Genomic DNA, 24,477 nt, shown 5'->3' on the forward strand with positions numbered 1-24,477 from the left:
CACCTTCCCCATGCTTCAACAAAGCTTTCTTGAAGTTTCTAATGGCATTTCCAGGGACCAAATTGCTACTCCAGGTCACTGGAAAGAACTGGATAGAGAACAAAGAGCTACAGGAGTAACTGCTATGGAGGAAACATCATAGTGGTAGCAAATGACATCCTTTAGTACCCTAAATTAAGCAGGCGAACTCTAGGGGAGACGCAATAGCCTCATACTGACAACAGGACATGAACAGGTCAAATGATACACTAGCACAAATCCCTAAATGTCACAATATTTCAATAAGCTAAGAACAGAAAGAACAAATTTACACCTCCAAGCCTGTGATTTTCTCTATTCAAAATATGAACATGACCCTATTAATCCAAATCAAACCAACAACTTGGTTTGATTTTCATTTGAAAGATTAATATTCAAGCAAGCAACTGAATTTCTAACCCTGACTTCAAAAATCTAAGAACTCACCCCTGCAGGGTTCAAGAACTCTGGGTCCCAGGAGGCAGGAAACACAATGTGGGACAGTTTGTGACTCATAAGTCACCTCACTACATCATGAATTCTCCACAGTGGCTCATCAAACCTAATTTCTCCTGTCAGACTCCCACCCAGGAACAAAGGCATGCGAACTCAGTAGCTGCCCCACATGCGAGTGCGGATTCAGTTCTCCATCTTTCATTTCCCTTCTTCTACATAATTTGAATCTCTCATTCACATAAACACTCAATTCCTACTATGTGTTAAATGCTATCTGATTTCTATAAATAAAGCAAATGTTAATTTTGTTCAGTCACACATTCTCACTAAGTCTTCCTGGCATGCATTTGAGATTATGAAGACAAAGTTCATAAACCCATTCGGTCTCACTCTTATAACACTGAACTCATTAACTGAGCTCCTTAACTAAAGAAAATAACTAGTCATAGACCATACCAATCATACCATCATTGTACAGCAATATCCATAAATATCAAGAAAATGATACACAGTTAACTTTTAATTATCCACACTAATGAAGGGGAACAGTGGCATGGTTAATCCAAAATAGTTTACAATCCAATAATAATTTCTATTAGGATTTGGAATTCATTATGTGACTTTCTTCCCAGAAGATTTACCTTCTGATTATGTTTTCCATGATGAATATTCAAGTGAGAAACTTAATTTCTGTCTTAAGAGTTTTAAAATTTATAAGCCTCAGCCTCCATCCCAGGCTTGCAGAACTAAAATGTAAAGTCTTTCATTAAAGTTTATGATGCTGCCATAACTTCATATAATCCCATCCTGAACTTCCGATGGGTGATGAGTTATCACTAGGTCCTGATGTCACGCTTTCCCAAGAAACAAATGCACAGGGATTTAGCTCATAATTTCTGACTCTTCCTCTGTCAACTGCCTTAGTCTGTTTGGACGCCAATGACAAAATACCACAGACTGGATAACAACAAACACTTCTCTCTCACAGTTCTGGAAGTTGTCAAGCCCAAAGAACCAGCATGGTCACATTTTGATGAGAGCTCTCTTCCCAGTTCACAGTCAACACCTTCTCACTGTGCCCTCACATATGGAAGGGGCTAGTGATCTCTTGTATGAAGCATTAATCCCACTCATGAGGGCTCCACCCTTTTAAATGAGCATCTCCCAAAGGCCCCACCTTCTAATACTATCATCTTCCGGGGTTCATTTCAACATACGAATATTTGAAAGACACATTCAGACCATAGAATCATCCTATTTAACTCTATATTACTCATCCACGTGTAGGTTCAAACATTTTGGTACCTGTGTTCATGAGCTGTTCCTGTAATAATACTGCGTAACAAACTACCTTGAAGCCCAGTGACTTATAGCGACAAGCATTTATTTCTTGCTCACAGATCTTCAAGTTGGCTGAACTCGGGTTAAACCTTTGATCTGGGCTCAACTTTGCTCCATGTGTGTCCCCACTTGCCTTGGACCAGTGGCTCTAGTGGATTATAGGAGCACAGAGAGACAAGACAAGCCATCCATGCACACCTAAAACCTCTGTTCACATCATGTTTGTTTACATTCCACTGGCTAGGGAAGAAATATTGCCAAGCTCAAAGTCAGTGGGGCAAGAAAAGTACACTTCACCCAAGAAGGAAAAAAAATGAAGGTAAAATTTTTACTGAAAAACACTCCAATCCATCATTTAATATGTATTAGACCCTCCAGCAGGCTCTGGAAATACGAGGATGAATAAGTCATGATTCCTGTCCTCATGGAACTCACATTTCAGGGAAAAAAGTACTAAAAGGATAATGTTAAAACTGCTAAATAAAGGTACATCCAAAATACTGTGTGGAAGGGGGGACAAATGAGGGAATCTGATGCTTCCTGAGCTGAGGGAATAAGCAAAGGTTTTACATTGGAGTGTCTGATGTGAAGCCTGACGATAAACAGGAGTTTCCAAGGAAAAAGATAAAGCAAGGATGCAGAAGTGTTGAATAAATGGACTCTTCAAAAAGATGACAGGTCATACAGTGTGACTAGAACCCAGTATATGCAAGGTGGCTGGGGAAAAAATCAATCCCATACTCTTAGCTCAGGTTCGGAAAAGCCTCATGGACCTGATGAACAAGTTCAGAACCCAACCTATCGGCAGCGAAAAAAGATGAGCAAGAGGTATCAGTGATGTCACCAGAACTTGATTTTAAAGACATTCAGTGGCAGGGTGGAGGAGAGATGGGTGGGCGAGCGACATTCTGGAGGCACAGAGGTCAGTGAAGGGGCCACAGCGGTAGTTGAGGCAGAACGATCGGGACTTGAACCAAGACAGCACCAGAACCAAGGAAGCAAAGAGAGGTGACCTGAAACATTCTGGATGTGGAATCAGAAAGTGATTAGATGGGAGAGGGGAAGAAGAGTCCTGGAACTGCTGTTTTCCAAGCTTATACAACTAGTTAAAAGGTTAAGCCATTCTTCTTTCTGCTCTCCAAGGCACTCTGTGCTACTGCTCTCCCTTTCCATATCTCCCCCCAAGACAATGAATTCTCCTCTTAGCCTAATTGAAAGTCCTAGAGCATCAGAACAGAAGAGGGGTTGAGGCAAAGGAAGAGATGTTTGGTGAGAAAAGATTGATATATCCCTTTCCAGGATCAGTGGAACACAGGTGAATAGATTAAGCAAGTTCTTTATAGAGTGCCTTTAATCACCTAACTCAAATCAATACTCCTTTAGAAGAACAAAAATAATTCTCCAAACAAACAGCTCATGCCTGTGAAGATACCTACAGTGGTTACACACTCCACCTCCCCTGGTCAGGGTGGGGGGTGGTGGCAAAAGAAAGGTAACTCTTAACCCAGAGGCAACCCCCGGGCTTTGAAGGGCACAGGGTCAGGAAGCAAAAACTCCAGACTCTACTGACCCTTCATCTACTATCTCCGCGTCATCTGAATTGTCGCTGGCGGATGAACCCACAGATGACACAGCCTTATGGGTATAAGCACGCAGGCACTGGTTAGGATGGCTCTGCTATTTCTCCACTCTGAGCCCTTCCCGCCTCTCTTTTCATATCCACTCAGATGTCAGAAGCTGTGAGAGAGGAAGAGTTTGAAGTAGATCCCAGAACTCCAAACCACACCTCCCCCCACCCCCGCAACAGAGCTTAAGTGGAAAAGACCAGAAGTGGACCTGTGTTTCAAGTCTGTGTGACCTTGGACAAGTCTCCTAACCTCCCAGAGTCACAGTTCTGCATCTGTGAACGAAAATTAATACCTCCTTCCATGTTTATAGTCACTCTAGGATAAGATAACCCCAAAGGTCTACAACCTCAGGTGCACTCAAAAACGTTAGAATATTTTCTCTCATCCAATTGATTACTTTGCAAAACTGGGGCTGATTTGTTGAAAGGACTGTCAAATAAAATTGCTGACAAAACTTCCCACATTGGAAGTCTGCAGAAATGCGGTGTGGTTTGTGGTGTAAGAGCTAGCATGATGGTGATTTCCCATCTTTAGTCTTTCTCCTGCTATTTCCCCTGATGGGAAGAGCCAGACCAAAATTCTAAAAGATCAGCCATCCACGCTGAGAGCAAGGCCAAGGGTTAACACGAGCCTTTTTAAATGATCCCAGTTGTTGTTCTAAATAACGGTAGCCATTATTGGTATTATTAATAAAGCCTATTCCACCAAACTGGCATGTGTGTACTGCTTAAATGTGAGGCAAAGAGGTCAAGACATGAAGGATAAGACTGTATTTCTTTCTTCAGGATAACCTCAGGGCAACTGCTAAGAGATTCGACCAACAAAGGCAACAGGCACACAGCTTCATCCTGCCTCTGGCCCTTTCCTCCAGATCAGACATCATTTCTGCAGCCTACAATACTCCACCAGTTTGAGAAATAATATGCAAATTCCCTAATTACATGGCCACTAATTTTACAGGTCTCACCTAGAGTGGTAAATGATTTCCTAGGTCTCTGCCTTTCTCAATAGGGAGTCTGGGAACCTCAACTTCAGGATCGTCACAGAAAACCATTAGTGTCACTGAATTAACCAGCCCTCAGAATTAGCCAAGAAAAAGTTTATATTGATCTCACTTAGCCATGTGAGAATAGAAGCACTTTTCCTCTGTGATTAACCTTTTCAGAGTCCTCTTAGGCTATTCGTACTTCTCAGCTGATGGAAAGATTACTGAGAAATCATTACAATATCCTAGAACCACAGAGTCTTCGTGCCATTATTTCTCTTAAATGATCAAGTTATGTATATCTTTAACTGTAAGCCACTTTTAGAGTTATTCAGGGCAAAGATATGTAGACACAAAAATGTAAAATAATGTTCCCTACCCTTTAGGGAAACTTTTTTTTTTTTAAGATTTTATTTATTTATTCATGAGAGACAGAGAGAGAGAGAGAGAAGCAGAGGGAGAAGCAGGCTCCCAAGGAGCAGGGAGCCCGATGCGGGACTCGATCCCAGGACCCTAGGATCATGACCTGAGCCGAAGGCAGACGCTTAACCGTCTGAGCCACCCAGGCACCCTAGGGAAACTATTTAATCGATGAAATTATGATCATTTCTATAACAAAAACGCTGTTCATATATATACATTATTTCATTAAAATGTTCACAACTATGAGAGATGGACAGTACCTTTATCCCCAATTTACAAGTAAGGATGCTAAGACAAAAATAAGTAAAACAATTTGCGAAAAGTCTACCTAATAAGAACCCAGATGAAGGGGCAATTAGTTCTGCAAAGATAGAGGGACAGTGTAAGGAATCAGAAAAACCTAAAAAGAATGATGATGTTCTGGGTTTTGAAGGACCAGCAAAAGGCTGGTGGATCAACAACTAATTTATAAAACATCTCCTATAAACTGAGCACTATGCTTGGGACTGGGACACACAAATGCAAGGCAGATACCATCCCTGCCCTCAAGTGACTTACGTTCTAGTAGATAAGGCATGGAAGGGCTAAGCAGGGTCGGACCTGGTTCGTGCTTGGATGGAAGGGTCATTTCAAATTCTACCTGTGATCTGTGGGTAAAGTACAGCTTAAACCCCAGTGAGCACTGTATGCCTCTATCTTAGTGACCAACAGTTTCTTCCCCATCTAGTGACACCCCATTAAATACATATATCACAGCAAAGGAATAGCCAATAGGTCACACCAAATTTATTATCATCAGCCTAGCTCTCAAACTCAACCCCTTGCAGGTTGGTGTAAAATAACAGAAAACAGAAAGATGGGCCCACCCCTGGGCGTCAGGCATCCTCTGCAACAACCATGTGCCTAGGTGGTCCTGGGCTCTACGGGTTGTGGACCAATCTCTTACTGGTTAGAGAAAAAAGTAGAAGAGTTATCTTAGAGGTAGTCATCTGTAACCAGTCTTTATGGATCTGTTCAAAGTTATGACCTTGTTCTGGGGAAGACAAGGGAGCCCTTTACACGAGCTGATTTTTTGGAGGGAATGATAAACAGAGGAAATGCAGAGCACAGATTTGAGGGACAAACTGCATTGGTTTGAATCCTAGCTCTGTCACTTAATTGTATGACTTTAGACAAGTTATTTAATCTCTCCTGACTCAGTTTTTTTATCAGTAAAATGGGAATGGTTAATAATAGCACGTTTAACCTCATAGGATGTTGTAAAGATTAAAGAGTTCATTAACAAATGTCAAATGCTTAGAATATGGCCTGGCACATAAGAAGTGCCATTTAAGTATGAGGTGCTTTTATATGTCACTGCTGAGCCTCAATCACTCTGACCTGCTTCAAAAGCATGTCATACAACCAGTTGAGGTAATTACATTTGACTCTTCAGATGATTACTTCTAAATCACAATTCAAATGATCAAAGCGAGTTATTTACCTTTTTCAGCCTGCAAAAGCCTGAAACATGACAGCTTCCTAGTGGGCATGACAACTTTTTGGAGTATTATCTAGTACTGACTCGCGATTCGCTCTGAAAACTTCCCTGACTGTGCACACGCAGATGGATACTTAGACACACGCGCACACACGAAACAGCGGAGTGTCTTTTGTATCTGACAAACCCGGGTTCAAATCCCTTACCATTTACCAACTATATGATGGTAGGCAAATTAGTTAAATGTATAGACCTCAGTATCCTCATCCATAAATGGGAGCAATAAAACCTATCTTAAATGAAATGAGCTCCTATCTATCCACATGTGTCAGGGCCTGTCATGAGGGAGCACTCTACAAATGGCAGCTAAAATACCCATAGAGCATTACTCACCCGGAAAGGGGCCTCACAGAAATGATGCAATTTTTCTTTCCAATGAGGCTATTGATTCCCTTTAAGGAGACTCTCAGCAGGATAAATGACCCTTCGTTATTTCCCTGGCAGGCTCCTGGCATTTTGGGGTTCCAAACAAATCTGACTTACCACATCTGTGAATCCCAAAGGTCTATACACACTGCTTCATAATGGCATAAAATTATCACATCGATAAAAACTGACCATTGTTCAGATACTGAATTCCTCCAGAGAACATTACCTGGGGCATTTTGGAATGGGGACAGCAGAGCCAATTAGGATCCACCATCTTCACCCAGAGGGTCCTAAGGGCAAAGCACGTCTGGCACAGTCAGAAAATAAACCCAGAAAGTAGAAAAGAGCAACTGACTTTCTGCCTCCAGTCACCCCCAACACTGGTCTGAAACGATGCCTTAAAATCCCTATTTAATGATGTCTCTTTCCCCTAAGATACTTCAGTGACTCCCCATTTCCCATAAGCTAAAATCCACCCTTACTTCCCCTCCACCTCTTCAGCCTCATCTCTTGCCATTCCTCCCCTACATTCTTCCCCTTCATCCATAACCTACGCTCCAGTCCCACCAAAGCTCACTGTCAACTCATTATATCCCTCTTCAATTCAAGACATTTTACACATCACCTTTTGGAGTCAATCACTTTCATGCCAGCCATTTTGAGTGCAATTTGACAGCCTTGGGGATGATTATATTTTTTTTGCTCACCTTTCAACCATGACAAGTCAACAACTAAACCAGAAAAAGATGTTTACAGTGACCAAGTTGTCCATGCCCTGCTTTAGGTCATAACCAATTTCTCATCAATTCTGACATCTTGGGGGGCTTATTAATTAACCTCACTAGAACATCAAGTTCAACATTTGAGAATGCCTGCAGTGTCTAAGATCATTCATTCAAATTGTCTTTACCCTTCAGCTCACTCTCAAAACGGCATACCAACCAAGAGCAGATAAGCATGAGCTGGGAATCCTAGTCAAGATAAAAAGAAGGAGCGGGTTGGTTAATTGTGGAATTGTAAGGAAAGAATCCTCTGGTTCTAGGGGGCATGTGCTATCTCTATTTCTTGCCACATCAGAGAGGCAATCTAGGAAATTTTAACAGTGTAAGCCAGGGAGACAAACTGCCTGGATGTGAGTCCTGGCTCTGCCAGTTATGAGGTGTGTGATCTGGGCATTTCTTTGTGCCTCAACTTCCTCCTTTTTAAAAGAGGTATCATAGGGGCACCTGGGTGGCTCAGTCGTTAAGCGTCTGCCTTCAGCTCAGGTCATGATCCCAGGGTCCTGGGATGGAGCCCCGCATCGGGCTCCCTGCTCAGCAGGAAGCCTGCTTCTCCCTCTCCCACTCCCCCTGCTTGTGTTCCCTCTCTCGCTGTGTCTCTCTCTGTCAAATAAATAAATCTTTAAAAATAAAAAAAATTAAAAATAAATAAAAATAAAAATAAAAGAGGTATCATAACAGGGCCCAACTCAACAGGATGTTGAGAGGATTAATAGGATCAGTAACTGTAAATATATACGAGAATAGCACCCGGCACATAATAAACACTATTCAAATGCTTGTCAAGCAAAACAAATGAGACATTATGTGGTTATATTGCTGATGGCAGCAAATGCCCCGTAGCAGAAGCCAAATGCTGAAATTTCAGAGGTTACTTTTTTAGGATAACAAAGTAGGTATCATCTTCTGTTGCTCCCCCCGCCCAGAAAAAAATCCCTATTAGTTCTCTGTACTAAAAATAGAAACTGTACCATTAACCTTCACCAAACATTACTGACAACGGTCAGAAATCTTTGTTCTCAAGGAGAAAAACTGCACAAAGCTAACAGTTATAATGTATCAAAGCACTGCATCAAAATATCCTGCTACACTCCATTCCTCTGAGAGCAAATTTCAACCCGGAAATATTACCACCTCCATAGAGCACCTTTGTAACTGGGACTTAAACGCCCCTCTCATCCTAATGACCTACTTATGTGGGGATTACTAACCACCACCGACATTTAAAAAACACACAGCAAAACTCCATGGCATGGGGCGCCTGGGTGGCTCAGGTGGTTAAGCGATTGCCTTCGGCTCAGGTCATGATCCTGGAGTCCCGGGATCGAGTCCCGCATCGGGCTCCCTGCTCAGCAGGGAGTCTGCTTCTCCCTCTGACCCTCCCCCCTCTCATGTGCTCTCTCTCTCCTCTCATCCTCTCTCTCAAATAAATAAATAAATAAAATCTTTAAAAAAAAAATTCCATGGCACTATCACAGAAAGAGAATTTTAAAATAGTTACATGTTAGAACAGGGAAAAGAGGCTAACGAAGTCTGCGGCTACTGAGTCTACTCTGCTACTAAGTTGGCCCCATCGTACAAGGAGGGGCATGCAAAGATAGGCAAGAAGCCAAGGGCTCCCAGGCCTGCCCAGGCCTTGTTGGACACAGGAGGAAGCTACAGTTGACTGTTCACCTGGAATGATAAGACGGGGAAGAGCATGCACAGGTTTCCTGGCTTGAAACCCACTATTCCAACACTGATTGCCTGTGAGAACTTGGGTAACACATTTGTCTTTGAGTCTCAGTTTTCCCAACGGTAAAATGGAGCTAAGACCTTATTGAGTTGGATTGGCTAACACCACAGAGCCTTTATGTGGTATCTGATACACACAAGACACCCCATTCTCTAGCTCTCCTTTTCTGTTCAACATAAGCAATAAATCTTTCTAGACTCTGGAAGGAAATGGGATCAGTTATGTGATCCTTGCCATCACATGGAAATTATATATTCAATAACCTTCCTATACTCCATGCATCCTCAAGTTTTTACCAACACATACTAGGAAGGGTTCTTGTTGCAAGTGACAGAAACTGACTTTTAAACACTTAAGAAATCTACTGTTAAGGGTCAACTGGAAGCTCTGAGGTCCAGGCCTAGAAATCAAGTGGAAATTGGAAATGCTACACAGCTTGGCAACAGCATTTCCTGGCAGGAGTCACACAACAGTTACGAGCTGGGGCACAGGACACTCCTGCCACCATGCTAAATCTTCCAGTCTCCCTCCATCCACTGGTCCCCCACTCAAGTTCAATGTCCCTGGATCTAGCAGCACCTGGAGCCCATGCCCAGCCTGGGCTGTCCCAGGACAGGCCCAGAGGAAAATTCGGACCTCCCTCCTTTGCTTCCAAAGACAAAGCACAGGCAATGTCAGGATTAACCACAGACCAATGGGGAGTTCCCCAGAAGGGAGACAGAGGAACTAATAGAAAGAGAGGGCTAGAAGCTGGATAAGCAAAAAAGTGACAAGTCACATATATTGAGAAAAAAGAGAGATAAGTGGCCTGCATTATTCTCCCCACTTCTGAAACAGGCTCCAATGCACCTCCATCCATTCATTCAACAGATATGGACTACGTACAATTGCCATTCACTGAGGATATGATAATCCAGGGTTCACAAATGATCTCTGCCCTAGAAGAGATAAATAAAAGTAAGTAATTGTCGGGCGCCTGGGTGGCTCAGTTGGTTAAGCGACTGCCTTCGGCTCAGGTCATGATCCTGGAGTCCCGGGATCGAGTCCCACGTCGGGCTCCCTACTCAGCAGGGAGTCTGCCTCTCTCTCTGACCCTCCTCCCTCTCATGCTCTCTATCTCATTCTCTCTCTCAAATAAATAAATAAAATCTTTAAAAAAATTTTTTAAAAAAGTAAGTAATTGTCATAGTAGATATTGCCTGCAAGTAAGCATATGTCACATGCATGTACTTGTTACCTACTGCTGCATAACAAGTCACCCCAAAACTTAGTAGCTAAGACAGCACACATTTATTATTTCCCAGTTTACATGAGTCAAGAATCTAGACACAACATAGCTGGTCCTCTATTTTAGTCTCTCTGAACTTAAAAGAGCTGGCAGCGTTCAGTTCCTTGAGAGCTACTGGCCAGAGACCACCCTAGGTTCCTTGCCATGTGGATTTCTCCTACATGGCAGCTTGCTTTCTGGAAGCGTACAAGATGAAAAGGCAACAGGGTCTGGTAACAAGAAGAAAGCCGCAGTCTTTTGTAACCTAACCACAGGAATGACATCTCATCACCTTTGCCATATACTACTGGTTAACTAAGTCATTATATCAATCTTACACTCAGGGAGGGGTATTATAGAAGGAAGTGAGTACCAGGAGGGGAGGATCACTGGAGGGCATCTTAGAAATCTGCCTACCACCACAAAAATCATCAAGAGAGGAAAAAAAAAAGCCCTTTTCATAGATTCAGTGGAATCTACAGAGTTTGTAGAGAAGTGGAGTTTGGGGCCACTGGGTGTCTTGGTTGGAAAATTAGCATAAAGTGGAACTCAGAAAGTGCTGGGGGCATGGAAGCTGCATTTTGTCAAATCCAGTATCGTCTAGAATATTGGAGCAAAGTCATTCACAACCTCAAACCAGCAGAGAAGGGAGGGAACCAGAATTCCTTTATCAGCTATTACTTAGCAGATACTTTGTCTTCTTTTAAGCCTCAGTTCACTATTACAAACTGGATATTATTATCTCTAGTTTATAGATAAGGGAATTGATGAACAATAAGGTTAAATTCCTGTTTTGAAGTCACACTGCTAGTAAATAACAGTTCTCACTAAGACAGATACTAGAATCAAACAAAAATGTGCTTAAGTCCCCACCATCTATGATTATTTGAAAATAACTTCTTTGTATTGTTTATTGCTTTATCCTGACTGCCCAGCAGGTGCTTAGTGTTTCAATGAATTAATCAATCAACCTCAGTTTTATCTGTAAAAGGGGCTTAATAATGGCACCTATCTCAAGGGTTATTGCAAGGATTATATGAATATCTAAACACTTAGCACAGTGCCTAGCTCTTGCTGGGAGCTCAAAAGATGACAGTTTCAATTATGCTGCTGCCCCTGGTTCTGATCTTAACCTCAAAATACAATGTTTACTGCTTCAATTTCCTTAGTGGTTATAGGTCTGTTCAGGTTTTCTATTTCTTCCTGGTTCACTTTTGGTAGTTTATACATCTCTAGGAATGCATCCATTTCTTCCAGATTATCTAATTTGCTGACATATAGTTGCTCATAATATGTTCTTATAATTGTTTGTATTTCTTTCGTGTTGGTTTTACACTGCTGGGTATTTACCCCAAAGATACAAATGTAGTGATCCGAAGGAGTATGTGCACCCCAATGTTTATAGCAGCAATGTCCACAATAGCCAAACTATGGAAAAAGCCAAGATGTCCATCGACAGATGAATGGATAAAGAAGAGGTGGTATATATATACACAATGGAATATTATGCAGCCATCAAAAAAAAAAACCAAATCTTGCCATTTGCAATGATGTGGATGGAACTAGAGGGTATTATGCTAAGCAAAATAAGTCAATCAGAGAAAGACAGGTATCATATGATCTCACTGACATGAGGAATTCTTAATCTCAGGAAACAAACTGAGGGTTGCTGGAGGGGGCGGTGGGAGGGATGGGGTGGCTGGGTGATAGACATTGGGGAGGATATGTGCTATGGTGAGCACTGTGAATTGTATAAGACTATTGAATCACAAACCTGTACCTCTGAAATAAATAATACATTATATGTTAAAAAAATTTTTTTAAAGATAGTAGGAAGGGAAAAATGAAAGGGGGGAATCGGAGCGGGAGACGAACCATGAGAGACTATGGACTCTGAGAAACAAACTGAGGGTTCTAGAGGGGAGGGGGGTGGGGGGATGGGTTAGCCTGGTGATGGGTATTAAAGAGGGCATGTATTGAATGGAGCACTGGGTGTTATATGCAAACAATGAATCATGGAACACAACATCAAAAACTAATGATGTAATGTATGGTGATTGACATAACATAATAAAATAAAGTTTAAAAAAATACAATGTTACCTATAGGATACCATAAACCCTAGCTTCCCAGCGCCCACCTTATCTAGTCCGTCCCTGGTGAAACCCTCATGCCAAAACTTACTTCCTAACTCCCAGTTCATTAAAACAAACATCCTCTGCTCCAGGAAAACCGGACCCCATCCATTCCCATACAGATACCATCGTTCCACATCGTCTACCTCAGGAAAACTGGACTCTGCTCCTTCCCACCTAAATAACACATGGTTCTCACATCCTCTGTACTAGGAAAACTGGTCTCTATTTCTTCCTGCATGGGCATCATAAGGTTCCACATTCTCCGCTGCAGGACACTGGACCCCACCTCTTCCTGCATGGACAGTGTACGGCTCCACATCCTCTACATTGAAAACACTGGGTCCCACCCTTCCTGTGTGGACACCACATGGCTCCCATATCCTCTGCTCTATGAAAACTGGACACCATCTTTTCCTATGTAGATACCATATGGTTCCCACAATTGCATCATTGCTGACATTTGTGCCTTGTTGGGTTATACAGAAACAAACCAACCTGAATTCAATCCTAGCAAGTCCCTTATCCTCTCTGAGCTTTGGATGCAATAGCTGCACAATGTAATTCTTAGCAAATGACCCAATGAAACACACTGAATGATTAGAGTGTCCTTGGAGGAAGCCAGCAGAGATGGCTGCCCTGCTTCACTGGCACCTTGCTTTGGGCTGAACAGGAGTTTAACCTCCAGAATAACACCGCCATCTTTTTGCTTTATTTGGCCTTGTTGTTTCTCCATTTGGGAGCCAAATTATAGCCTCATAAAACAGCAGGAGTGCCAGAGATATAGCTTAAATACAGTAACTATTAAAACCTCAAACTGCTGTGTTAATTAAATTGCCTTATTGCAACAAATTTTGTAATACAAGGCACGTAAAAATGCCAGTCTCCCTTTTTGGCAAGAGGAAACAACCCCTTCTAGTTATGCTCGTGTTTGACTCCAAGGTAGACCTCAGCCCAGGGGGAAAGTGTGTGCTTGCATCAGCTGGCTAGATTTCCCTCTTCTTCAGGGAGGCGTCTTCCACTCAGTCAGTGAAGCTTACTTGGAGCTGGTGGATAACAGAGAAAAACAAACACAAGCCACCAAATCATTGCTGACTGGATCCAAGAGTTCAACAGAGGAGCTCAGGGGACTTTGTGTAAGCAACTGGTCAGTAATGACTGACCACCTGGTGTCTACCATGTACTATGCGAAGTCCTCTGAACATGAAAAAGGAAACTGGTGTGCAGCCCTTCCATGACAGAGAGAGACTGGCCAAATTAAAAAGCTATAAATGTAAATTTATAGAGCAACAGGGTTAAAACAAAGTCTCTGGAGCCAGACTGCCTGATCTGAACTCTAGTCTACCACTTACTAGCTGGATGACCTTGAATACATTACTTAACCTCTCTCTGCCTCATATGTAAGACAAGGCTAATACTGACAGGTATTTTAAAAGGTTGGGTGAGGATTAAATGAGTTAATATAAAGAACAGCTTAACACAGGGCCTAGCACCCGTCTATCTGCACAAAATTTGGGGAGTATTACTATCATTAATATCACTGAACAGTGTAAAAAAATACTGATCAGGAGATTGGAGTTCCAGTCCTGACTCTACGTCTAATATGAAGCCCTTTTCCTTGTCTTTAAATTTATTTATTTATAAACTAGGGAAATAGGAAGAGTTGAATTATCTCCAAAATTCCTTCCAGCACTAAAATATTATGCTCAGTATGACTTTCACTGGGTTATGCATGATATATTTCAGTACAGTATGGGACAGAACAGGGCATCAAGGGGAAGACCTTAACTCGAGTCTCTACTGAGCACCTAACAGGTGTCAGGTATTGTGCTAGGCACTAAGTATTTGCCAGGGTCAATAAAAAAAAAAACAGTGGGCTGAGTCCAAGTACATCTAAACATAAGCCTCTGGCTGTGTGGGCCTGGCTCTCTTCCCTCTGCCTTTCCCTGACTCTGAGTCCAGCAAACAGGCCCAGGGCCTCAGTCAGGCACCACAGCAGGAAAGAGCCCATCAAATAAGATCACTGAAGGAGGGTTTACTACCTCGACTATTTACAAAGGGGAAGGCAGTGTGGAGGGAAACTAAAAAGGCCACCCTATCTTAAAATGTATCCAGGATTTTGTTTTTATGCAGTTGTGGTGAGACCAACAGGCCCGATGACTGCTGTCGAAAAGACAGTTTATTACTCATAGTTCCCAAGAGGAAGGGGCATGCCAAATCATGGGGGAGTCACGCGGGAAGCACCAGGGTTGGTAAAGATGCAGAGGGAGCAGGAAGAAAGCATGGCACGAGCCTTTATTTGGTTTCTTCAGGAAGGAATAGGCGAGGCAGGGTAAACAGGCTCAGCATGTTTAGGATTAGATAGTTTAAATAATTTTGGTGGGCTCTAGACTACAGAAGTTGGTCCTAGTTGCCTGGTACCTGGTCCTGGGATATTTAGGGCAGGTGGGTAACAGGAATCTTATAAAAGAAGGTGCTGGGGATAAAGACTCCATATTGGTGGGTTTGCTTATCAAAGGCATGCCCCAGGCAAGTCTTTTATGATCTCTAAGAATTGGCAAATTCTAAGAGAGGTGATCCCTCCCTCTCCTTGGATCCACAAGGCTCCAAGATGACAAAGCATCATAAATACAATAGGCAAAAAACATGATTAATACACACCTGCAGGCCTGAAGGGAGGAGAAAGGAAGTAGTTACCAGAACCCAAAAACAGAATCACATGGAGAAGGGCACCTTGAAAGGAGTTGCGGCCCAGCCAAAGGATGTAATCAGCCCACAGTGACCCAGCACAGAAAGTCTCCAGCAAGGGAAATAAATACCCAGCCTCTCTCCTCCCCTCCTTTGATTTTCTGTTAGGGCTCCCCATCAGCAAACCCCAGCTAAAAGCCAGAGGACAAGGGGAACCATTCACATGGTCCACACAGGTCTGCCTACCCAGGCAGTGTGCAGGATGGAGAAGGGAGGGGGAAGTGAAACTGGAGGGGGAAGAACACATCCACATCAGGACTGGAACCACACCGGAAAAACCTGGAGCTGCTTCCACTTAAGAGAGAACCTGCAAATGGCTTGCTTAAAAAAAAAAAAAAAAAATTGAGTTGAAGGTTGCCTGGAGATGCAACAACCAAAGATGAAAGAAGGAATTTCTTTCCTCATTCCAACCCTTGGCCTCTTCCTTCATCTCATTACAGATGTAGAACACCACGGGGAGACACAGGTATGCCTTCATTCATCACCTCCTGACAGGAACCTTCTTGAGTCCCTCCTCCAGGCACTCCAGGGTTTGTAAAAGCCTGTTGTTTTCCAAGAGATGCTGACCTCCCCTGTGTTGCCAGGAAACCTGCTGAAGACCCCAGTGCCTGAGCACCCATGTCACTGCTGTCCCCAGACGACCCGGGAAGAAGCAACAGGCTGATGCTGATGCTTGTGGTTGGAGCAGAGTGAGCGCACTCACCTAAGCCATGATGAAAGCCAGCTCTGCTCCAGGAGTTTAGATTCATGCCTGCAGGACACACCCACAGCAGGCTGTGGAAGAAAGGGGAACAACACTGTTCAAAAAGCATTAAGTGAGCCTACTCCGTGCCCGGTTCTAGGATAGAGAGGCTGAGGCACACACAGCCCCTGCCCTGCAAGGAATTAGCAAAATATTAAAAGGAGACAGAAATAAACCAACGATAACGATGTCGTGCACAAAATTAATCACCGAACGCTAAGCTGGGTCCTCTGCTATGGATGAGGGAAGGCAGCAAAGGGCAGATCAGCATAGACCGTGGGGGCAAAATTTTTTTCTTGGGGGGAGGCAAAAAAAAAACTTAGTATTTTTATGTAAAAAGCTCAGAGAGACATATAGTACATAAACAGATACACAGTTCTGTGGAACTAAAACCTCACAGGAAATGAGACAATTGAGAAAAAAAACATCTAAAAAGGCTTTGTGAAGGAAGTGATAAGTCAGGATTCACCACCAGCCAGCAAATCATTTAGCTTCGCGCAACCCCAGGTTTGCTTCTGTCAATTGGGCAGGAATGACACCTCACTATGGACTGAGTGCCTCGAATGGGCCGGAGGGGAGGTGCTGGGAACGGAAGTGTGAATGACAGTCTCACTCCTTCTGGAGCTCCCATTTGAATAGAGTAGACAGACAAAAAACACATAAACTAATAATTATGTAACAGAATGCTAGGGAGTGATAAACATCAAAAAGAAAGATAAAGAGGACTAGGTTTCAGAATCAAGAGTGATAAAGAATGCTATCTGAGTTTCTAGGGAAGTATCCCTGGGGAGGCGACATCTGAGAGTAGACATGAATGAAGTGAAGGAATAAACCCAGCAAATATCTGGGCAAATAGTATTCCCGGAGAAGAAAACACTAAATACAAACATCCCGAGATAGGAACATGCTAGGTGGTTCTGAGGCAAGACTTGCTGGAACACAACGAACAAAGGAGAGCGTGGTAGGTTAAGAAGTCAGAAAGTGAGCCAAGGACCAAGATTTTATTTTAAGCGTGACCAGGGATAAGAACAGGGAAACAACATGATCTGATTTATGTTTTAGGAGGATGTCCCTGGCTATTGCAGACTTAGGGGCAGGAAGGAGAGCAGAGCAAGTAGTTAAGAGGCTACTGATGTAGGAAAGCATTTAACACTATGACCAACACAACAAATAATCAATCAACAGGACCTTAAAAAAATCCACCTCGAGGCAAACAACATGAAGATTTTCCATCATGCCTCCCCTGTTATTTCTTCGTGCACATGTCCGGGATGAATGCAGGCCAACTAAAAACACTGGTCTCATCCAGTTAGGTGTCTCATAAGGAACATTATATTCAATTCAAAGCTGAAAATTCTAAAACCCCACCAATCACCAGTTTCTCAAACTCCCTTTTTAAGGTAAGACTTTTCTAAGCCTCTGGCCAAGGTACTTGCATCCTGGTAGTCCAGAGCATCTTAAAAAAAAAAAAAAAAAGGAAAAAAAAACCACCATTGTATATTAAAATGGTATTAACTTAAAATGACTCTACTAAATGAAGAAAATATTTGAGATACTTTCAAAAGTTGTGCTTGTTACCAAATTATAAGCATAAACCAGATTCATATCCCAGTGCCTGAATACATGGTAGGTAATCAGCAAGTATCTGTTGAAACATGAGTAAATTTTTAAAAATCCCAAAACAAACTGTACTGTGGAGGCAAGGAGTCAAAAGGAAGAGTATTAATCTGCCCCTTTGGGACTGTTTATCTTACCATTAGTATAAACACACGATCTCTTCTTGATGGTTTATTTCTAGAATTCAGGAAATCCAAGTGACACAAGTGGGTGTAAGTCCAACACTTGGCTATACATCTTTAAAATGAATTTTGGGGGTGCCTACGTGGCTCGGTCGGTTAAGCATCTGCCTTTGGCTCAGGTCATGATCGCAGGGTCCTGGGATAAAGCCCTGCATCGGGCTCCCTACTCAGTGGGAAGCCTGCTTCTCCCTCTCCCTCTGCCTGCTGCTCTCCCTGCTTGTGCTCGCTCTCTCTGTCAAATAAATAAATAAAATCTTTAAAAATAAAATAAAATAAATGGAATTTTGATCAATCATAGCTTCTTGGGTGGATATAATTATCCAGTAGGAATAATACCTACAATAGGTACAATAATACCTACAAGAGGTCAATGTCTACACTATAGTAGATGCCCAATAAATATTTCCCACTTTAGTTGAAAAACATATGAATAGAAATCTGTTTCAAAGGATGCTTGCATCATTTTCCTCAAATTCCAATAAATTCCTTTCCAATTCCCTACATATAGAAAAGTCAGTGACTTCTGCTTCACTTAAAACCATTTTAGGAACATGATGGGAAAAGAAAACAAGGTTTCTTATCCACCATGACCACACCTTGTTCATCAGGAGTCAAATCCAAAAGGTTATTCTTGAGTACATCAGCAAGCTAAGAGATGCAACAATACTCTGTGGAAAAGCTTAATGGGAGTCATACCTATTACTCTTAATTTCAGCCATCTATTTCCATCCCATAGGAAAGAACAAGAATTGATGAGAGAGAACTTCAGGGGAGCTCTTGTCCATAAAACAACAGGCTAGAATGGAAGAGATCTTTTGAGATGCATCTGTCTTTAAGAGATACAGCATTTCCTACCTTTTTCATCTGGAGCTGGATTCATTGCCTGGGATTAGGTAATTGAGGAACTTCTGGATATCAAGACAGTTCCAATTTACATACCCTTCCTTGACCCCCTGGCTCTGCCCTCCACTGTCACCCATCTGAGGCAAAGAACAGAATGCCTTCCCCAGTCTCCAACCAGTGGAAAATGAAAAAAAATCTGACTTTCACCCCATATCATTTTCATCTTTCATCTTAATTATCACCACCAAAAGTACAGAAATCATTAGCTTTACAATGATGAACATCCAATTAGCATTTCCCATATAAATTTCATATTATAAAGGAGGTTGTAATGGATAATGCAACTTGCTAATGGCCTTTTTTCCTGAGCTGATAAAATGAGGTGCTTAACAAAATGAAATTAAATCTGAGCTATTTTCAAACAAGTCAAGAACTTTAATTATTTGGATGGGAAAAAAGAAGGAGAGACAAACTAAATTTTTTTTTAAATTTTATTATGTTATGTTAGTCACCATACAATACATCATTAGTTTTTGATATAGTAATCCACGATCCATTGTTTTCGTATAACAGCCAGTGCTCCATGCAGTACGTGCCCTCCTTAATACCCATCACTGGGCTAACCAATCCCCCCTCCCCCCTCCCCTCTAAAACCCTGTTTGTTTCTCAGGTCCATAGTCTCTCACGGTTCATCTCTCCCTCCAATTCCCCCCCCCCCATTTTTCCCTTCCTTCTCCTAATGTCCTCCATGTTATTCCTTATGTTCCACAAATAAGTGAAACCGTATGATAATTGACTTTCTCTGCTTCACTTATTTCACTTAGCGTAATCTCCTCCAGTCCCATCCATGTTGATGTAAAAGTTGGGTATTCATCTTTTCTGATGTCTGAGTAATATTCCATTGTATATATGGACCACATCTTCTTTATCCATTCATCTGTTGAGGGGCATCTCGGCTCTTTCCACAGTTTGGCTATTGCGGACATTGCTGTTATGAACATTGGGGTGCATATGGCCCTTCTTTTCACTACATCTGTGTCTTTGGGGTAAATACCCAGTAGTGCAATTGCTGGGTCATAGGGTAGCTCTATTTTTAAATTTTTGAGGCACCTCCACACTGTTTTCCAAAGTGGCTGTACCAACTTGCATTCCCACCAACAGTGTAAGAGGGTTCCCCTTTCTCCACAACCTCTCCAACATTTGTCGTTTCTTTCCCTGTCCATTTTTGCCATTCTAACTGGTGTAAGGTGGTATCTCAGTGTGGTTTTGATTTGGATTTCCCTGATGGCTAATGATGATGAACATTTTTCATGTGTCTGTTAGCCATTCATATGTCTTCTTCAGAGAAGTGTCTGTTCATCTCTTCTGCCCACTTTTTGACTTGATTATTTGTTTTTTGGGTGTTGAGTTTGAGACGTTCTTTATAGATTTTGGATACCAGCCCTTTATCTGTAGTGTCATTTGCAAATATCTTCTCCCATTCTGTGGGTTGCCTCTTTGTTTTGTTGACTGACAAACTAAAATTTTTAAATGGTCATATTTTTAAATAGTTTCTCTTTCCACCACACTGCTCAAGCTTTCTCTCTAGACAGCTCAATGCTTGTCTTGTTGTGCTCAGTGGGTTTTAAACTACTGTGAAATTGTTCAATGTGATATTTTCATTAGCAGTACTCTTTAGTAAGTTCGAAACTTATTCCAAATAAACATTCTATTTGCTCTATGGTATTTTAATTGGTTCCCATCTACCACAGCTCCTCACAAAGACAGATGTTAGAGGTGATACCAGCTCCTCTCTAATTAGAACATGATGATTTGAGCAACAACATGAGAGAATCTGATTTACTGAAGCAGAATCCTAGAAATGACCAGTCAGATCAAGCTAGCCACGGTGTTAGGCAACACGACAGTGGCTGAACATTAGGTTCAGATGTCACACAGACCTAGGTTCAAAGCCTGGCTTTGCTGCTCACTCTGTCAGTTAATCTCTGTGAAGTAAGATGAAGGCAACCTCTGAAAGTTAGTGAGGATTAAAGGATAGAATACGTATCAGGCACCTAGAACAATGGCTGAAAAATAGTAAGTGTTCAGTACACAGTAGAAAGAAGAGTAACTTCAATTCTGAATTCAATAAATACGCACTGAGCGCTCACTATACACCAGATGCTGTCGTACACATGAGATATATCAGAGAAGAAAACAGACCACACACAAAAATCCCTAGAGAAACAATAAAATAATAAATGTCACGAACAGGTGTGTAGTAAGTGCCCCCCTGCCCAAGGACGAGGGAGATTGAAAATGGATGAGTGGAGATGGTTTGCTGGCTGCAATTTTAAGTAGGGTAACCAGATTGAATTCCACATTTTGAAGGTAGAACCAAAAAGGTTTACTGAAGGACTGCACATGGGATGTGAGAGAAAGGAAGGAGTTAAGGATGACTCCAAAGCTTTTGGCCAGAGCACCTGCAAGCACAGGGTTGCGGCCAATTGGATGTTGAGTGTCTGTGTCCGCTATACCAGCTCCCATCCACCACAGCGTCCAGAGATGGTAACTGCCTTAATAAAATGTTAGGGAAACATCCAGAGCTTTTTTTATTTGGCTTGATGATGTTTCACCGTATTACTTCAATAGAGGTTCTGGTTTGACGAACCTCCCTTTCTCTATTTCATAACAGAGGAAGGTAAAATGGCAGGGTACACATATGCGTTAAAAACAGTCGAATATACACAGCTATTTATAGGTGTGCATGTACTACCAACTGGTTATTGAGAATAATAAGCAACCAATATGCTTTTTTTTTTTAAAGATTTTATTTATTTATTTGAGAGAGAGAATGAGAGAGAGAGAGCACATGAGAGGGGGGAGGGTCAGAGGGAGAAGCAGACTCCCTGCTGAGCAGGGAGGCTGATGCGGGACTCGATCCCGGGACTCCAGGATCATGACCTGAGCCGAAGGCAGTCGCTTAAACAACTGAGCCACGCAGGCGCCCTAATATGCTTTTTTTTAAATAAAGAATGACCACATGATGCTAAGAAATTAGTAGACTGTTAGTGCCATGACTGGTGCTGTAAGGGAGTAAGTTAAGCAGAGAAAGACAATTATTATATGGTTTCACTCATATGTGGAACATAAGGAATAGCATGGAGGACGATCGGGGTAGGGAGGGAAACTGAAGGGGAAGAAATCAGAGAGGGAGATAAACTATGAGAGACTCTGGACTCTGGGAAACAAACTGAGGGTTTCAGAAGGGAGGGGGTTGGGGGGATGGGGTCACTGAGTGTTGGGTATTAAGGAGGGCATGTGATGTGATGAGCACTGGGTGTGAATACGCAACTAATGAATCGTTGAACACTACATCAAAAACTAATGATGTATGATATGTTGGCTAACTGAAAATAATAATAATAATAATAATAATAATAATAATAATAATAATAAAAGGAGATAATCTGGCACAGCAGAAGTTATAGCCAAGGGGAGTTAGGGTGACCAACCACCCTGGTTTACATGAGACTTTCTCACTGAAAGTCCTGTGGCCCATAAAACTCCCTAGTCCCAGGCAAACTAGGAGAGTTGGTCATCCTAACAGAGGATGTTAAGTTTAGGACATGTTAAGGTTGGAATGCCTATTTGACATCCCAGATGTCAAAGTAAACAGATGAATATAGATGTCAAGTAAACAGATGAATATATGAATCTGCAATTTAAGAGTTAGGAGACATAAATTTGGTTGCCACCGTATACACGGTATTTAAGACAATGAGGTATATCACTATGGGACTTTATATTTCATTTATATCACATACTGAATGCCAAGTCTTAGGAATATAGGTAATAGTTCAAGCCATTTGAACAGCCACAGGATAGCAGGAAAGACAGACAAGTAACCAACTAAGTATAATGCATTTTGTTGTGTATAAGTTCAGTAATGGTCTCATCAAGGACAAGATGATAGCACAAGTATTTGAAGGATGAAGAGGAGCTTTCCAGGCAGATGAGGCAGCAGACAGAGAGGGAATTCAGAGCAGAAAATACAGTATGTGTGATAATACAGAGAAGTGAAACAGCATGACATGTTTCAGAAAACGTCAAGAAGTTTGCTGGTTCAGGCTCATGAAATGAAAGGATGGAAGTGATAAGGAAAAAAAAAAAAAGGCTCCATTTGTCACCATTGGGCAGGCACTTGAATTCCAGCAGAAACAGAAACACAGGGCTTCCTGACCAAACACCATGAGTATTTCAAAGGCCCACTATAAGTAACCACAGCATGGTGCTGCCATTCAAGCTTCACAGCTCGTTAAAAATATAAATGTGGGCAAGTAGTTTTCTCTATTTTTAGTGCCTTCATCTAAAAACAGAGACAACAATAATCATGAAATATTTGGTCAAGCTCCTTCATCAATGTGTAAGGATATACAAATGGAATAATGAAGCCAAAGTGCTAAGTAAACTGATGGATTTACAAGGATCGTCATTCTTTCCTAACTATGTTGACTCTACCATTCCGAGCAATGGTAAAAATCAACCATGCACACTAGACAAAGGAAAGTCATAGGATGTATTTGTAGCAGAATGAGCAGGTGGAGGCCCACATGAGTTCGTCCACCACAGTGTGGGTAACATAAATCTGTAACATTTTAAAACTAAAAGAACTAAGTTATGAGTTTAGTGCATTTTTTTATTTTTTATTTTAATTCCAGTCAACAGTGTTGTATCAGTTTCAGGTGTGCAATATAGTGATTCAACACTTCCATACATCATTACTTAGTGCTCATGATGATCAGTCCTTTTCACCCATTTCACCCATCCCCCTACCTGAGTTCAGTGGTTCTTTATTTTTTTACTTTTTTTTTTCATTTTTTTACTCATCTTTAATTTTATTTTATTATGTTATGTTAATCACCATACATTACATCATTAGTTTTTGATGTAGTGTTCCATGATTGTTTGTGTATAACACCCAGTGCTCCATTCAATACGTGCCCTCCTTAATACCCATCACCAGGCTAACTCATCCCCTCACCCCCCTTCCCTCTAGAACCCTCAGTTTGTTTTTCAGAGTCCACAGTCTCTCACGGTTCGTCTTCAACTTTAAAATCTATTCTTCACACCAAAATCTCCTTGTTAGAGAAGACTAAGATCTCCTGGCACTTCCAGAGACGCTGGATTCCCTCTTCTCTACCCTTCCCACACAGCCCCTCCTTCTCTCCAATGGACTCACTAGATGTGGGAATTCAGGGAATTGCTGTGGAGCCTCAATTTATTCATCTTCAGTGTAGATAAAGGACTTGCCTCATTGGGGTGTTGAAAGAATTACATGAAATCATGGTCCAATACAGGGCTTATCTCATGGAAGGATTTTAATAAGTGTTAGTTCCCATAGCATATAATTACACCAGATAGTAATATGAAACTCGAGAATCATAAAGCCCAGCCCATGCCCTTAAAATGTTTACAATCAATTTCACTGTTATCCGTAATGGGGAGCAAAGAATCTAACCTTACTAGCCATGCCTTGACATCCACATCAGGACAAAATTCTAGGCTAGATGATGTACTGATCTGACCCAATGTAACATTTCATTTGTCTTTAGGTTTTCTGCTTTTACAATACCCGCCCCCTAAATGAGTTTCTTACCTCTGAAGGAAAAGACCTTCCAAAATCTTGC

This window comes from Mirounga leonina, unplaced genomic scaffold (genome assembly GCF_011800145.1).
Source record: "Mirounga leonina isolate KUSES-001 unplaced genomic scaffold, KU_Mleo_1.0 Mir_166, whole genome shotgun sequence".
Lineage (NCBI taxonomy): Eukaryota > Metazoa > Chordata > Mammalia > Carnivora > Phocidae > Mirounga > Mirounga leonina.